Source organism: Budorcas taxicolor, chromosome 10, assembly GCF_023091745.1.
Source record: "Budorcas taxicolor isolate Tak-1 chromosome 10, Takin1.1, whole genome shotgun sequence".
NCBI lineage: Eukaryota > Metazoa > Chordata > Mammalia > Artiodactyla > Bovidae > Budorcas > Budorcas taxicolor.
This window is the reverse complement of record NC_068919.1, coordinates 6,549,850-6,567,534: the sequence shown is the minus strand read 5'-3', so window position 1 is coordinate 6,567,534 and position 17,685 is coordinate 6,549,850. Positions and strand designations below refer to the sequence as shown.

Below are 17,685 nucleotides of genomic sequence, written 5' to 3'. Positions count from 1 at the left end.
GTCTGCAGCCGAGTCTAGCGGTGGAATTTACTGGAGAACTTGGGTGGTACCCACATAGCCAAGGGCTGCTCATTTAACAGTAATTTGTGTTGCTTCCATCCTCCTCCTCTTTTTTATATATAAGTCAGAATACATGGTTTGTTTAGTTTGTAGTTTATTCACATAAAGTGTCATTTTTACTGCTTTTATCCTTCACTTTAAAAACTTTTAAACATGGAACGCTTCACAAATTTGCATGTCACCCTTGCTGAGGGTCACTTAGAGCAAGCCCTGCTAATCTTTTCTGCATCGTTCCAATTTTACTATACGTGCTGCCGAAGCAAGCACTATCCTTCACTTTTTATATTTAAGTTAAAAAATAAAGACATTTGATTTAGTTTATAGTTTACGTCTGATTTTTTCCTCTTCTCTGTGCAAAATGAATTTGGAGTTAAGGAGCCCTTTGCCCTGCGCGGGAAGCCTCGTTAACCGCCTGCCGAGGCGGAGCCGTGTGTCCCTCAGCGAGGCTGTCTGCCCGCCTCGGGCGGAGCTGCTGTCCAGGCCCCTCCTGCCCTTGTTGGTGCTGATGAGGAGGGAGCGCTGAGCAGGGCTTGCTCTAAGTCCTCCTCAGACCTGGGCTGGAATCAAGGTTTGTCTTATCAAAGATTATCAAAGGCAGTTCCGTACTCCTCTCCACAGGGATTCTTAGCATTTACATCTCATCAGCACCATAAGTGTTTACGAGGAGACAGGATTTCTCGTGCCCTAGCACCCCACTCCAGTACTCTTGCCTGGAAAATCTCATGGATGGAGGAGCCTGGTGGGCTGCAGTCCATGGGGTCGCTAGGAGTCGGAAACGACTGAGCGACTTCACTTTCACTTTTCACTTTCATGCATTGGAGAAGGAAATGGCAACGCACTCCAGTGTTCTTGCCTGGAGAATCCCAGGGATGGGGGAGCCTGGTGGGCTGCCGTCTATGGGGTCACACAGAGTCGGACACGACCGAAGTGACTTAGCAGCAGCAGCATTCCTGTTCTAGAATAACCAGAGCCGTAGGGTTACTCCTAGTACGTAGCTTCTTCTGGCACATGCCAGAAACCTGTGTCTCATTAATCCTTGTTGTTGTTGTTTAAAAAACTTAATGTTTACTTCTTTTGGAGGCTAGCTGACTCACAGTGTTGTGTTCGTAGGTGTGAAGGTTCTTCATCAGTGATCCCCATACACATAGTGATTCATCTTTGTTTTTTTCACATACATGTTATTATAGACTGTGTAGTACACCACCCTTTCTAAAGCAGGTCCATTTGATTCTATATTCTACATGCATTTGTGAGTATAAATTAATCCCAACCTCCTAATTTATCCCTTCCACCCACAACTCCCCTTCTGTAACCATGTGTTTCCTAAGACTGTGTGTATTTCACTTTTATAAAATAGCTCATTGATGTCAGTTTCTCCTTCTGAAGTACTTCACTCACTATGATTACCCTAGATTAATCTTTGATTATTCTAGATTACCCCTGTGAATGGCATTGCTATTTTTTCATGGCTGAATCATATTCCATTCTATGCGTATATGACTTCTTCATTCCTCCACCTGTCCATGTACATTTGGTTGCTTCCATGTCTCAGCTGTCCAAATGCTGCAGCGGTGCATGCTGTGTGCATGCTTGTTGCTCAGTTGCTACATCTATCTTGCAAAACTGAGACGGTCCCCAGGAGACACTCAGTCCCCGTCCCCTCCCGCTACCTACAATCCTGCTTTCTGTGTCTATGGAGCTGACTGCTCTGGGACCTTGTATGAGTGGACTCAAACATTTGTTCTTCTGTGTCTGGCTTATGTCACTGAGGGTAATGCCCTCAGGCTTCATCCGCGCTGTAGGCTGTGTCAGAACTGCCTTCCTTTCAGGCAGGACAACATTCATTGTGTGGATGGGCTGTGGTCTGCTTGTCTGTCCTTCTGCCGAGGGACGCGTGGAATATCTGCATTCATCTCTCATGCCTTGTCATATTTGTGGAATAGCTTCAGAAATTCCCATGATCCAAAAGTCATTCACCATTACCTACTTTGTAAATTTTTTCATTTTGAAATCCACCAAATCTCAGAAGGGAAGAATGTATGTGAGCTTCGCCTGTATTTATGAACAAATGCTTTAGGATATTCATTTTATTACCCTTGTGTGTGCTATGCGTGTGTGTGTGCGCGACTGCTTGCTGACGTGCTGTTTGGGTGCATGGTGTGTGTAGGTGTGCAGCGCATATGTGTGCGGGGGGTGGAGGGGCTGGTAGTGGGTCCTGGGCTGGGGGCTTGGGGCCCGACGTGGGCAGGCGGGTGCAGGTGGGAGCTCCCCGTGTTCTCTGCTCTTGTGGCGTCTATGTGCCACCTCTTCCCGCATTCCCGCTAGGATGCAGAGTGGTGCATGCGGGCGGGCGTCAGCCCCGGCAGGAAGTCATCTGGGTGAGAGCCTAGGAGGTGTCAGCCTCCCTCCCCACCACCCTGCGGAGAAGCAGGACCTGAGCGCACTCCACCCCCTAACTGACTATGAGGATATGGACCCGCTGTCTCCGCTGGACCCTGCAGGACGGTCCTTCCTGGGCGACTGGGGCAGCGCCTCCTGCTGGAAGCCTGGGACGCTGCAGCCAGGCCACTTCTGGTCTGTCCCTGCAGGACCCCGGGCTGCGCTTGAGGTTCCTGGTTCTCCCCGGCCCTGACCACCACGTGGCGCAGAACCTGGTCACAGCTTTGTTCTGCCCCTTGAGATGTTTACTGACGAAGCTTTTGTTCCGTTTCCTGATGTGGGTGAAGTGTGGAGCCCAGAGATGATCTCTTCTTCAAGAAAGGTACATCCTGGTTCCCGCGTGCAGGTGAGCCCCTGTCCAGTGATGAGAGACCCCGGGGGTGTGACCGTGGCTCCTGGGAGCGCAGCCCTAAGCTACTTTGAACCTGACCAAGTTCTGTCTACATGGCAGATTAAGACCTCTCCAAGTGCTGTCTACACTGATTGTGTTTAGATGAGGGTTCATCGAGATACCTCAGGTAGGCTGTCTGGTTGTGGTTGTTCAGACGCTCAGTCGTGTGTCCAACTCTTTGTGACCCCTTGGACTGCAGCACGCCAGGCTTCCCTGTCCTCCGCCATCTCCTGGTGCTTGCTCAAACTCATGCCCATCTTATCCTCTGTTGTCCCCTTCTCCTGCCTTCAGTCTTTCCCAGCATCAGGGTCTTTTCCAATGAGTCAGCTCTTCGCATCAGGTGGCCAAAGTATTGGAGCTCCAGCTTCAGCATCAGTCCTTCCAATGAACATTTACTGTTGATTTCCTTTAGGATTGACTGCTTTGATCTCCTTGCCGTCCAAGTTCTCTCAAGAGTCTTCTCTAGCACCACAGTTTGAAAGCATCAGTTCTCCGGTGCTCCATATGGTCCAACTCTCGCCTCCATACATGACTACTGGACAAGCCATAGCTTTGACTAGATGGACCTGGCTTGTTTACATATTGGGGTCCTGCTGACCACAGCCATGGCGTCCTAACCTAGGGGACGTGTGGCCCCAGATGGAGGGGTGTGGGGGCTGTGTGAGCCTCACCCCATCTGCGTGGGTCAGAATCACGTGCGGAGGGAGACCGTATACACAAAACTAACAAAAAGGGAAGGATACATGTGAGCTCCACTTGTGTTTAAGAATTAATGCTTTACAGTATCATTTTATACAGGCCTGTGTCTATTCCCGGAGAAGGCGATGGCACCCCACTCCAGTGTTCTTGCCTGGAAAATCCCATGGACGGAGGAGCCTGGTGGGCTGCAGTCCATGGGGTCGCTAAGAGCCGGACACGACTGAGCGACTTCACTTTCACTTTTCACTTTCATGCATTGGAGAAGGAAATGGCACCCCACTCCAGTGTTCTCGCCTGGAGAATCCCAGGGATGGGGGAGCCTGGTGGGCTGCTGTCTATGGGGTCACACAGAGTCGGACACGACTGAAGCGACTTAGCAGCAGCAGCAGTGTCTATACTCTCTTTACCACTGTGAGGTTCCCCATGCGTGGGGCTCCTGGAGACTCCTCAGGTGAGCTACCTGGTAATTATTACAATGATCCTGGCAAGAAGGGAGCAGGTGTATCTGGGCAATTGATTGCAGGACACATGGGTCAGGCAAAAAGCCAATGGGCAGCAGGTGAGGGTGCTGCGTGCTCTCCTTCCAGCAGAGCGTCCATGCTCAGCAGAGGCCAGACCTGCCCCTCGTCTCCAGCCCAGTGCCTGGCGTGTTTTCGCGGCACCTCAGCAGGACAACAAAAGACCGAGACTGCCAGCACCAAGGTAGTGTGTTCAACGTTACCCTGACAGCTGTAAGAACAGTTAATATCACAGAGAACCGAAGGGAAAGAGGAGGACTTCTCTGGGACAAGTCGAGGGGAGGAGACTGAGACCTCTATCTGCCAGGCCAGGAGCTTACAGAAACACACTCCTTTCCACTGTAGGGGCCCAACCAGCAGAGACCTGCTGTCCTAACCAAGGGTGTTGCCACCAAAGGTGCAGGGTCTGGAGGGGGTCACTTAGAGACTGTGGACATGTGACTGTAGCAGCAGGGCCTGAGAGGGAGGGGTCACCCTGGAGACGGTGGGCTTGTGACCCCAGGTGCAGGGTCTGGAGGGGCTCACCCTTGAGATGGTGGACATGTGATCCCAGGTGCAGGGTCTGGAGGGGGTCACCCTGGAGACTGTGGACATGTGATCCCAGGTGCAGGGTCTGGAGGAGGTCACCCTGGAGATGGTGGACATGTGTCCCCAGGTGCAGGGTCTGGAGGGGGTCACCCTGGAGACTGTGGATGTGTGACCCCAGGTGCAGGGTCTGGAGGGGGGTCACCCTGGAGATGGTGGACATGTGACCCCAGGGGCAGGGTCTGGAGGGGGTTACCCTGGAGACTGTGGTCATGTGATCCCAGGTAGGGTCTGGGAGGGAGTCACCCTGGAGGCTGTGGGCATGTGACCCCAGATACAGGGTCTGAAGGGAGTCACCCTGGAGGCTGTGGGCATGTGACCCCAGATACAGGGTCTGAAGGGGGTCACCCTGAAGACTGTGGACATGTGTCCCCAGGTGCAGGGTCTTGGGGGGGTCACCCTGGAGACGGTGGACCTGTGCCTGCTGTTGTAGGGTCTAGGGTTGTGTGGGTCTCTCCCCATCTACATGGTCTGATCCTGTACCTGCAGACCCCACGTGTTCTCTTTACCTTAGTGCCTCTTGTCCCCTCTGACATCTGAATTGAGGGTGTTGCCCTGACTAAACTGTGGTCCTTTTTCTTCCCTTTATATTGTCACAATCACACGAGGTCAGGCACCTTTGAGTGAGTTGCTGCTCTGTGTTCCTCCGAGTGAAAGGGAACCTTTGGTGGTGTCATGTTAACGTCATGTTACTGTTACTGTTAAGTCACTTCAGTCATGTCCAACTCTGTGCGACCCCATAGATGGCAGCCCACCAGGCTCCCCTGTCCCTGGGATTCTCCAGGCAAGAACACTGGAGTGGGTTGCCATTTCCTTCTCCAATGCATGAAAGTGAAAAGTGAAAGTGACGTTGCTCAGTCGTGTCCGACTCTCAGCGACCCCATGGACTGCAGCCCACCAGGCTCCTCCGTCCATGGGATTTTCCAGGCAAGAGTGCTGGAGTGGGGTGCCATTGCCTTCTCTGATGTTAACGTCATAGCATGTCGTAAACCTACCTCATAGGGTCCCCACTGTCTGGTTTCCTCTAGACGGAGCTCATGTAATTTAATTTGTAATCTGTTGTTATTTTATATTGGGGCAGAGTTGATTTACGATGTTTTGCTTGTTTTAGGTGTACGTGAACTTGATTCAGTTATACATAGCTGGATGTCTGTTCTTTCTGTTTTTTTCCTCATATACGTTAGTACAGTTTATTCAGTAGACCCCCAGTTCTACTCGGTAGGTCCTTTTTCTTTTTCAACTTGATATATATTAGTGTGTATATTTTCTTCCCAAACTCTTAATTTATCTGCCCCTTTCCTTTGATAATCATAATTTGATTTTCTCAGCCTGTGAGTCTGTTTCTGTTTCGTAAATTAGTTCATTGGTCTGAACTTACAGATTCAATCTGTATGGGATATCTTAGGATACTTGTCCTTTCCTCTCTGGAAAGTATTTATGGTATGATAATTTCTTGGTGTGCCCACGCTGCTGCCAGCATCATCGTTTCATTCTGTTTAATGGCTGAGTGGCATTCTGCTGTATAGCTGTACCTCACAGTTTGCGTTTTCCTGTCGATGGACGTCTTGGTGGATTCTGTATCTTGGCCGTGGTGCACGTGTCATTTGAATGGTGATTTTCTCTGGACCTAAGCAAGGAATGGGATTGCAGGGTCATATGATACCTCTGTGTCTAGTGTTTCTAGGAACCTCCATGCTGTTTCCATTGCGGCTTCACCATTTACATTCCCACTAAGACCGTGGGAGGATTTTATTGGCTGTATATTTTCTGCAATAATTATTTTTTGTAGATCTTTTCAGTGATGGCCATTGTGACCAGTGTGAGGTGATACCTCGTAGTTTTGTCTGGCATTGATTTAATAATTGCTGATGTGGACTATCTTTCCATGTGCTTTTATTATTTTACATCTTGTGAGAACAATTTGCCTCTTGAATCTGGCTTCTTGAAAGTTGGCCCGGTTTGGAATTTTTTCCCGATGATTTACCCTAGGACATTTCTTGAGGGCAGGTGTCATTTACAGCCCTCTTGGACTTGGGACTATTATGAGCCCTTTAGCCTCTGTTTTAAGGTGTATATATTGATCTGAAGCAGCTAATTACTCCCTGCCCCTCCACCTTTCTTTTTTGGTAAACTTGAGTTTCTTTTCCAAGTCTATGAGGCTGTCTCTCCTTCGTAAAGAAGTTTATTTCTATCCATGTTTAGATTCCGCAGGAAGTGATAGCCTGTACTTGTCATTCTCCATCTCACGTCCCTTGGGATGATTCTCTCTAGTTTCCTCCCGGTAACTGGAAATGGCATTACCTCGTCCTCCTTTCTGTCTGAGTGATACTGCGCTGTGTACATGTACCCCATTTTCTGCCTTCATTCATCTGTCCTTGTACACTTCAGTTGCTTCCGTGTCTTGGTTATCGTACCTAGTGGTGCCCTGATCGCTGGGTGCAGGTGTCTTTTTAAATTTTAGTTTCCTCTGGGTCTCCGTCTAGGTGTGGGATTGCTGGGTCACTGCAGACTGCTATGTTTTGTTTTTTAAGAACCTTCATAATGTTCTCCCTAGTGGGTGTACTGACGGACACTCCCCCCCAACACACCCCTCCTTTTCTCCACACCCCTGCAGACTTTATGGTAGGGTTTTCACTGTGGCTATTCTGATCAATGTGAGGTGACACCTCATTGTACGTTTGATTTGCCTTTCTCTAAGAACTAGTGATGCTGAGCATCGTTTCATGTGCTTTATGGCCATCTCTGTAACTTCTTTGGAGAAATGTGCATTTATTCTTTGGCTGATTTTTTATTGGGTTGTTTGTTTTTTTATATTGAGCTGTGCTAGTGGTTTGTATGTGTTGAAGAGAAATTCCCTCAGGTATCTTTGTTTGCAAGAATTTTTTTCCATTCTGAGGATTGTCTTTTTCTTTCACTGATGGTTTCCTTTGCTGTGCAGATGCTTTTAATGTTTATTAGGTCCCGTTTGTTTATTTTTGCTTTATTTTCATGATTCTACGAGGTGGATCAAAAAAGAACTTGCTGCATTTGATGTAAAGGCGTGTGCTCTTTTCCTCAAGAGTTTCATAGTATCTGTCCTTTTATTTAGATCTTTAATCTATTTGGAGTTTATTTTTGTGTATGGTGTTAAGGAGCATCTGAATTTCATTCTCATTTTCATTGCTAAGGAAGCTGCCTGGTGTCCTCCGGTGGCTGCTCCCAATTTCCATTCCCAGCATCCGTGTAGGAGGGTTCCCTATGCTCTACACCTTCTCCAGCATTTATTGTTTGTAGAGTTTCCATCTATGGCCATTCTGATTGGTGTGAGGTGATACCTCCTTGAAATTTTGACTTGCATTTCTCTCATGTTGAGTGATGTTGACATCTTTGCACAAGATTTTTTTAAACAGTGGGAGTTAAACTTACTTATTCAAATTGTCTTCTTGAACACCTGCTCTGTTTTTAATATTTTTCTGTTGACCTCCCCTAGGACCTTTCTTGAGGGCAGGTGTTTTTTACTTAGAGCACATAGGCCTTGTGAATATTAAGTGCCTGTGAGCAAAGCTTTCAAAGTTGTTGTTATGGGAAATGGCCACAAGGCGGCAGCGTGTCTTTATGCCCCTACCCTGGTTACTGCAGGAACCAGAGCCTTAGGGAAAGTCCTGTTCCTGGATTGTCAATTAGAGTGGAATGTGCCGGAAAAAACACCTAAGGCTTGCATCCCATTCCTTCTTCCTTCCTTACCCCTATCCCCTGAACATATCCCAGTTCCTGCAACACCACTCTGTGGAGGGTGCTTTCATCATAGGTGGGGTGACCCTAAGGAAGGAAGCTGGAGGTGGGAACCCCATCACCTGGAGACATGGAGCCCAGGAGCTTTCCAAAGCTCTTCCAGCCCAGAGGCTCCACGTCCTTTGGGTGCAGTAGGTGTAGTTTCAGTGCAGGAGGACCCGCCAGGATCTGAAGGTTGTGGGCCGGTGCAGAGGGGAACAGGCTCACCAGGTCCATGGGGCAGGGCTTGTCCCATTGGCTGGCACGTCCTCCCCAGCTCCCTCAGCCCCAAGACAGTCCATTCAAGGGACCCAAGGCTTGGGGGCTGTGGCAGCAACCCAAGTCACTAAGGCCCGAAGGGAATAGAGTCGGCATTCTCTTTTAGTAATCTGTATTTTGTGTTGGTGTAGGGGTGACTTACAACATTGCAGGGTGTGTGTGTTTCAGGTGAACAGCAACATGACTCAATTATGCCGAGTTGTGTACGTGTCCTTTTTTGGGTTCTGGTCCCGTATAGTTTATTATGCAGTGTTGATTAGGGGTCCCTGTCCTACAGTGGGTTCTTGTTGATTATTTTGCAAAGAGTCTTGTGTGCATGTTCATCTCCAGCTTTTCATTTCCTTTGCCCACCCCCTTTCACGTTTGGTAACCAGAATGTGCTTTGCTATGTTGTAAGCCCGTTTCTGTTTGGTCAAGAAGTTCATTTGTATCCCTTTTTAGCATCCACCTCCAAGAGATAGCCTATGATACTTGTCTCCCTTTGTCTTACTTCGCTTAGTGTGAGCGTCTCTACTTCCTTCCTTGTTGCTGGACGTGGAGTGACGTCACCCTCTTTATGGCTGAGCGATACTGCTCTGTGTGCCTGTATCCCATCCTGTGTGCCATCCTTCTGTCCTTACCCACTTAGGCTTCATCTGTGTCTTGGCTGTTGCACAAGGTGCTGCCATGAACACTGGCGTGCCCCTGCTTTTAAAACTATGGTTTTCTCTGGATCTGTGACCAGGAGTGGGGCTGCTGGTCCTACGGCACTTGTCTGCCTAGTTTTTCATGGCCCTTTGTCCTGTTCTCCTTCGTGGATTTCCTGACTTTCATTCCCACCAACAGCTAGGAGGGTTCTTTGCCTCCATTCCCGCTCGAGCATTTATTGTAGAGATTTTCTATTTGGACCTTTCTGACGTGTGTGAGGTGATGCCACGTTATAATTCTGATTCACATTTCTCTAATATGTACAGATTTGCAGTTCTCTAATACGTACAGATCCGTGGTTCTCTAATACATATAGTTCTGTAATACTTGTTTAATACTTTGTTATATGAACAAAGCTAGTGGAGGTTATGGAATTCCAGTTGAGCTATTTCAAATTCTCAAAGATGATCCTGTGAAAGTGCTGCACTCAGTATGCCAGCAAATTTGGAAAACTCAGCAGTGGCCACAGGACTGGAAAAGGTCAGTTTTCATTCCAATGGCAAAGAAGGGCAATGCCAAAGAATGTTCAAACTATCGCACAATTGCACTCATCTCACATGCTAACAAAGTAAAGCTCAAAATTTTCCAAGCCAGGCTTCAACAGTACATGAACCGTGAACTTTCAGATGTTCAAGCTGGATTTAGAAAAGGCAGAGGAACCAGAGATGAAATCGCCAATATCTGCTGGATCGTAAAAAAAACAAGAGTTCCAGAAAAACACCTAATTTTGCTTTATTGACTACGCCAAAGTCTTTGACTGTGTGGATCACAACAAACTGTGGAAAATTCTTAAAGAGATGAAAATACCAGACCACCTGACCTGCCTCCTGAGAAATCTGCATGCAGGTCAAGAAACAACAGTTAGAACTGGACATAGAGTAACAAACTGGTTCCAAATTGGGAAAGAAGTATGTTAAGGCTCTATATTGTCACCCTGCTTATTTAACGTATATGCAGAATATATCATGAAAAATGCTGGGCTGGATGAAGCACAAACTGGAATCAAGATTTCCGGGAGAAATATCGATAACCTCAGATATGCAGATGATACCACCCTTATGGCAGAAAGTGAAGAAGAACTAAAGAGCCTCTTGATGAAGGTGAAAGAGGAGAGTGAAAAAGCTGGCTTAAAACTCAGCATTCAGAAACCTAAGATCATGGCATCTGGTCCCATCACTTCATGGCAAATAGATGGGGAAACAGTGGAAACAGTGAGAGACTATTTTTTTGGGCTCCAAAATCACTGCAGATGGTGACTGCAGCCATGAAATTAAAAGACACCTGTTACTTGGAAGAAAAGCTAACTTAGATAGCATATTCAAAAGCAGAGACATTACTTTGCTGACTAAGGTCTGTCTAGTCAAGGCTATGGTTTTTCCTGTGGTCATGTATGGATGTGAGAGTTGGATTGTGAAGAAAGCTGAGCACTGAAGAATTTATGCTTTTGAACTGTGGTGTTGGAGAAGACTCTTGAAAGTCCATTGGACTGCAAGGATATCCAACCAGTCCATCCTAAAGGAGATCAGTCCTGGGTGTTCATTGGAGGGACTGATGCTGAAGCTGAAGTTCCAATACTTTGGCTACGTGATGCAAAGAATGGACTCATTGGAAAAGACTCTGATGCTGATGAGAAAGATTGAAGGCAGGAGGAGAAGGGGACAACAGCGGACAAGGCGTTTGGATGGCATCACCGACTCGATGGACAGGAGACGGTGAAGGACAGGGAAACCTGGTGTGCTGCAGTCCATGGGGTTGCAAGGTTTGGACAGGCCGAACGACTGAACAACAACTCCTGTATTATGTGGTTCAGATTGTTCCAGCTCTGGTCATCGTGAGCTCTTTCAATAGTCTCCTCTGTCCCTTCAATGATCCTACATTAAATTATGGATTATTTTTTTAGGATTCACCTTCGCAGCATGCGGGCTCTTTAGTGGTGGCATGTGGGATGTGGTTCCCTGACCGGGGATCGAACCCACACCTCTGCACTGGGAGTGTGGAGTCTTAGCCCCTGGACCACCAGGGAAGCCCCTGGACTCAGTATTTTCGATTCATCTAATTGCCATGGTCCTTCCTTTTATGATACATTTTGTCTTGTGCTTGAGCATTTACTATTTGAAATAAATTCACTATGGTTCTGTTTTTTATATACTTTTCTCTACTGCAACATGGTATCTTAGATTCCATCTGCTTTAGGTCATGGAGAGGAGAGTGAATGATGAAGTGTGTATGGAGCTAATAGTACCATCAGTCCCGGTTTTCCCCAACCTGTATTTAGAAATGCTCTTCCCTCCTCCGTCTCTGAGTCACTCTGTTCTGTGGGACACGCCTGGCACAGCGGATCAGATAGCGCTTTACTGTTTTCCTTCAACCTATCATTGTTTATGGGTTTCCCTGGTGGTTCAGATGGTAAAGAATCCGCCTGCAGTGAGGGAGACCTGAGTTTGATCTCTGGGTTGGGAAGATCCCCTGGAGGAGGATATGGTAACCCACTCCAGTATACTTGCCTGGGGAATCTGCATGGACAGAGGAGCCTGGTGGGCTACAGTCCATGGGGTGGCAAAGAGTCGGACACGACTGAGTGACTAAGCGCAGCACAGCACATCCTTGTTTATACGCCAATTACAGGCCTTCCCTGGTGGCTCAGTGGTAAAAATACGCCTGCAATGCAGGAGTCACAGGGGATGCAGGTTTGGTCTCTGTTTTGGGAAGCTCCCCTGGAGGAGGAAATGGCTACCCACTCGAGAAATCTCGCCTGGAGAATCCCATGGACAGTGGAGCTAGGCGAGCTACTGTCCTCGGGATCACAAAGAGGAGGACACAGCTAAAGCCTGAACCCACGCCTACGACAATTACACTTCAGTACTTCAGTGAAGCAGTTTGAGTTCAGTTTAGTTCAGTCACTCAGTCACGTCTGCCTCTTTGCGACCCCATGGACTGCAGCACAACAGGCTTCCCTGTCCATCACCAACTCGCAGAGCCCGCTCAAACTCATGTCCATCGAGTCGGTGATGCCATCGAATCATCCCATCCTCTGTCATCCCCTTCTCCTCCTGCCTTCAGTCTTTCCCAGCATCAGGATCTTTTCCAATGAGTCAGTTCTTTGCATCAGGTGGCCAAAGTATTGGAGTTTCAGCTTCAGCATTAGTCCTTCCAATGAATATTTAGCACTGATTTCCTTTAGGATTAACTGGTTGGATCTCCCTGCAGTCCAAGGGACTCTCAAGAGTCTTCTCCAACACCACAGTTCAAAAGCATCAATTCTTTGGTGCTCAGCTTTCTGTGTGGTCCAACTCTCACCTCCATACATGACTACTGGAAAAACCATAGCTTTGACTCAGTTCAGTTCAGTGCAGTCGCTCAGCCGTGTCTGACTCTTTGCGACCCCATGAGTAGCAGCACGCCAGGCCTCCCTGTCCATCACCAACTCCTGGAGTTCACTCAGACTCACGTCCATCGAGTTGATGATGCAATCCAGCCATCTCATCCTCGGTCGTCCCCTTCTCCTCCTGCCCCCAATCCCTCCCAGCATCAGAGTCTTTTCCAATGACTCAGCTCTTCTCATGAGGTGTCTAAAGTACTGGAGCTTCAGCTTTAGCATCATTCCTTCCAAAGAAATCCCAGGGCTGATCTCCCTCAGAATGGACTGGTTGGATCTCCTTGCAGTCCAAGGGACTCTCAAGAGTCTTCTCCAACACCACAGTTCAAAAGCATCAGTTCTTCGGCGCTCAGCCTTCTTCACAGTCCAACTCTCACATCCATACATGATCACAGGAAAAACCATAGCCTTGACTAGACGGACCTTAGTCGGCAAAGTAATATCTCTGCTTTTCCATATACTATCTAGGTTGGTCATAACTTTTCTTCCAAGGAGTAAGTGTCCTTTAATTTTGTGGCTGCAGTCACCATCTGCAGTGATTTTGGAGCCCCAAAAAATAAAGTCTGACACTGTTTCCACTGTTTCCCCATCTATTTGCCATGAAGTGATGGGACCGGATGCCATGATCTTCGTTTTCTGAATGTTGAGCTTTAAGCCAACGTTTTCACTCTCCTCTTTCACTTTCATCAAGAGGCTTTTTAGCTCCTCTTCACTTTCTGCCATAAGGGTGGTGCCATCTGCATATCTGAGGTTATTGATATTTCTCCAGGCAATCTTGATTCCAGCTTGTGTTTCTTCTAGCCCAGCGTTTCTCATGATGTACTCTGCATAAGTTAAATAAGCAGGGTGACAATATACAGCCTTGACATACTCCTTTTCCTATTTGGAACCAGTCTGTTGTTCCATGTCCACTTCTAACTGTTGCTTCCTGACCTGCATACAGATTTCTCAAGAGGCAGGTTAATTGGTCTGATATTCCCATCTCTTTCAGAATTTTCCACAGTTTATTGTGATCCACACAGTCAAAGGCTTTGGCATAGTCAATAAAGCAGAAATAGATGTTTTTCTGGAACTCTCTTCCTTTTTCCATGATCCATTGGATGTTGGCAATTTGATCTCTGGTTCCTCTGCCTTTTCTAAAACCAGCTTGAACATCAGGAAGTTCACGGTTCACGTATTGCTGAAGCCTGGCTTGGAGAATTTTGAGCATTACTTTACTAGCATGTGAGATGAGTGCAACTGTGCGGTAGTTTGAGCATTCTTTGGCATTGCCTTTCTTTGGGATTGGAATGAAAACTGAGCTTTTCCAGTCCTGTGGCCACTACTGAGTTTTCCAAATTTGCTGGCATATTGAGCGCAGCACTTTGACACCATCATCTTTCAGGATTTGAAATAGCTCAAGTGGAATGCCATCACCTCCACTAGCTTTGTTCATAGTGATGCTTTCTAAGGCCCACTTGACTTCACATTCCAAGATGTCTGGCTCTAGATTAGTGATCACATCATCATGATTATCTGGGTTGTGAAGATCTTTTTTGTACAGTTCTTCTGTGTATTCTTGCCACCTCTTCTTAATATCTTCTGCTTCTGTTAGGTCCAGACCATTTCTGTCCTTTATCGAGCCCATCTTTGCATGAAATGTTCCCTTGGTATCTCTAATTTTCTTGAAGAGGTCTCTAGTCTTTCCCATTCTGTTCTTTTCCTCTATTTCTTTGCATTGATCACTGAAGACGGCTTTCTTATCTCTTCTTGCTCTTCTTTGGAACTCTGCATTCAGATGCTTATATCTTTCCTTTTCTCCTTGGCTTTTCACCTCTCTTCTTTTCACAGCTATTTGTAAGGTCTCCCCAGACAGCCATTTTGCTTTTTTGCATTTCTTTTCCATGGAGATGGTCTTGATCCCTGTCTCTTGTACAGTGTCACGAACCTCATTCCATAGTTCATCAGGCACTCTATCTATCAGATCTAGGCCCTTAAATCTATTTCTCACTTCCACTGTATAATCATAAGGGATTTGATTCAGTTCATACCTGAATGGTCTAGCGGTTTTCCCTACTTTCTTATTTAAGTCTGAATTTGGCAATAAGGAATTCATGATCTGAGCCACAGTCAGCTCCTGGTCTTGTTTTTGTTGACTGTATAGAGCTTCTCCATCTTTTGCTGCAGAGAATATAATCAATCTGATTTCGGTGTTGACCACCTGGTCATGTCCATGTGTAGAGTCTTCTCTTGTGTTGTTGGAAGAGGGTGTTTGCTATGACCAGTGCATTTTCTTGGCAAAACTCTATTAGTCTTTGCCCTGCTTCATTCCGTATTGCAAGGCCAAATTTGCCTGTTACTCCAGGTGTTTCTTGACTTCCTACTTTTGCATTCCAGTCCTCTATAATGAAAAGGACATCTTTTTTGGGTGTTAGTTCTAAAAGATCTTGTAGGTCTTCATAAAACCATTCAACTTCAGTTTCTTCAGCGTTACTGGTTGGGGCATAGATTTGGATAACTGTGATATTGAATGGTTTGCCTTGTAGGAGAACAGAGATCATTCTGTCATTTTTGAGATTGCATCCAAGTACTGCATTTCGGACTCTTTTGTTGACCATGATGGCTACTCCATTTCTTCTGAGGGATTCCTGCCTGCAGTAGTAGATGTAATGGTCATCTGAGTTAAATTCACCTATTCCAGTCCATTTTAGTTCACTGATTCCTAGAATGTCGACGTTCACCCTTGCCATCTCTTGTTTGACTACTTCCAATTTGCCTTGATTCATGGACCTGACATTCCAGGTTCCTATGCAATATTGCTCTTTACAACATCGGATCTTGCTTCTATCACCAGTCACATCCACAACTGGGTATTGTTTTTGCTTTGGCTCCATCCCGTCATTCTTTCTGGAGTTATTTCTCCACTGATCTCCAGTAGCATATTGGGCACCTAATGACCTGGGGAGTTCCTTTTTGGGTATTCTATCATTTTGCCATTTCATACTGTTCATGGGGTTCTCAAGGCAAGAATACTGAAGTGGGTTGCCATTCCCTTCTCCAGTGGGCCACATTCTGTTCAGGCCTCTCCACCATGACCCGCCCGTCTTGGGTTGCCCCATAGGCTAGTTTTCTGTGAGTATGGTTTCAGTGTGTCTGCCCTCTGATGCCCTCTTGCAACACTTACCATCTTACTTGGGTTTCTCTTACCTTGGGCTGGGGTATCTCTTCACGGCTGCTCCAGCAAAGCACAGCTGCTGCTCCTTACCTTGGACAAGGGGTATCTCCTTACCGCCGCCCTTCCTGACCTTCAATGTGGGATGGACCTTTGTTGGCAAAGTAACGTCTCTGCTTTTTAATATGCTGTCTAAGTTGATCATAGCTTTTCTTCCAAGTAGGAAGCGTCTTTTAATTTCATGGCTGCAGTCACCATCTGCAGTGATTTTGGAGCCGCCCAAAATAGTCTCTCACTGTTTCCATTGTTTCCCCATCTATTTGCCATGAAGTGATGGGACCAGATGGCATGTTCTTAGTTTTCTGAATGCTGAGTTTTAGGCCAGCTCTTTCACTTTCCTCTTTCACCTTCATCAGGACGCTCTTTAGTTCTTATTTGTTTTCTGCCATAAGGGTGGTATCATTTGCCTATCTGAGGTTATTAATATTTCTCTGAGCAAACTTGATTCCAGTTTGTGCTTCATCCAGCCCAGCATTTCGCATGATGTACTCTGCATATAAGTTAAATAAGCAGGGTGACAATATACAGCCTTGACATACTTCTTCCTGATTGGAACCATTTTGTTATTCTATGTCCAGTTCTAACTGTTGCTTCTTAACTTGCATGCAGATTTCTCAGGAGGCAGGTCAGGTGGTCTGGTATTTCCGTCTCTTTAAGAATTTTCCACAGTTTTTTGTGATCCACACAGTCAAAGGCTTTGGTGTAGTCAATAAAGTACAAGTAGATGTTTTTCTGGAACTCTCTTGCTGTTTCAATGATCCAACGGATGTTAGCAATTTGAGCTCTGGTTCTTCTGCCTTTTCTAAATCCATCTTGAACATCTGAAAGTTCATGGTTCACATACTGTTGGAGCCTGGCTTAGAGAATTTTGAGCATTACTTTGCTAGCATGTGAGATAAATGCAATTGTGTAATAGTTTGAACATTCTTTGGCATTGCCTCTCTTTGGGATTGGAATGAAAATTGACCTTTTCCAGTTCTGTGGCCACTGCTGAGTTTTTCAAATTTCCTGGCATATTGAGTGCAGCACTTTCATAGCATTATCTTTTAGGATTTGAAATGGCTCAACTGGAATTCCATCACCTCCACTAGCTTTGCTCATAGTAATGCTTCCTAAGGCTCACTTGACTTTGCATTCTAGGATGTCTGGCTCTAGGTGAGTGATCACACCATCATGGTTATCTGGGACAATACGATCTTTTTTGTATAGTCCTTCTGTGTATTCTTGCCACCTCTTCTTAATATCTTCTGCTTCTGTTAGGTCCATACCGTTTTTGTCCTTTATTGTGCCCATCTTTTCATGAAATGTTCCCTTGGTATCTCTAATTTTCTTGAAGAGATCTTTAGTCTTTCCAATTCTATTGTTTTCCTCTATTTGCACTGATCACTGAGGAAGGCTTTCTTATCTTTTCTTGCTCTCCTTTGGAGCTCTGCATTCAGATGCATATATCTTTTCCTTTCTCCTTTGCCTTTAGTTTCTCTTCTTTTCTCAGCTATTTGTAAGCCCTCCCTAGACAACCATTTTGCCTTTTTGCATTTCTTTCTCTTGGGGATAGTCTTGATCCCTGTCTCCTGTACAATGTCACGAACCTCCATCCATAGTTCTTCAGCCATTCTGTCTATGAGATCTAATCCCTGGAATCTATTTGTCACTTCTACTGTATAATTGCAAGGGACTTGTTTTAGGTCAT

General features: G+C 46.3%; 1 pseudogene; it reads right to left on the bottom strand.

The window, feature by feature from the left end:
• Positions 1 to 207: 207 nt before the first annotated feature.
• On the bottom strand, positions 208 to 327 carry LOC128054880 (uncharacterized; annotated as a pseudogene).
• Positions 328 to 17,685: the final 17,358 nt, after the last annotated feature.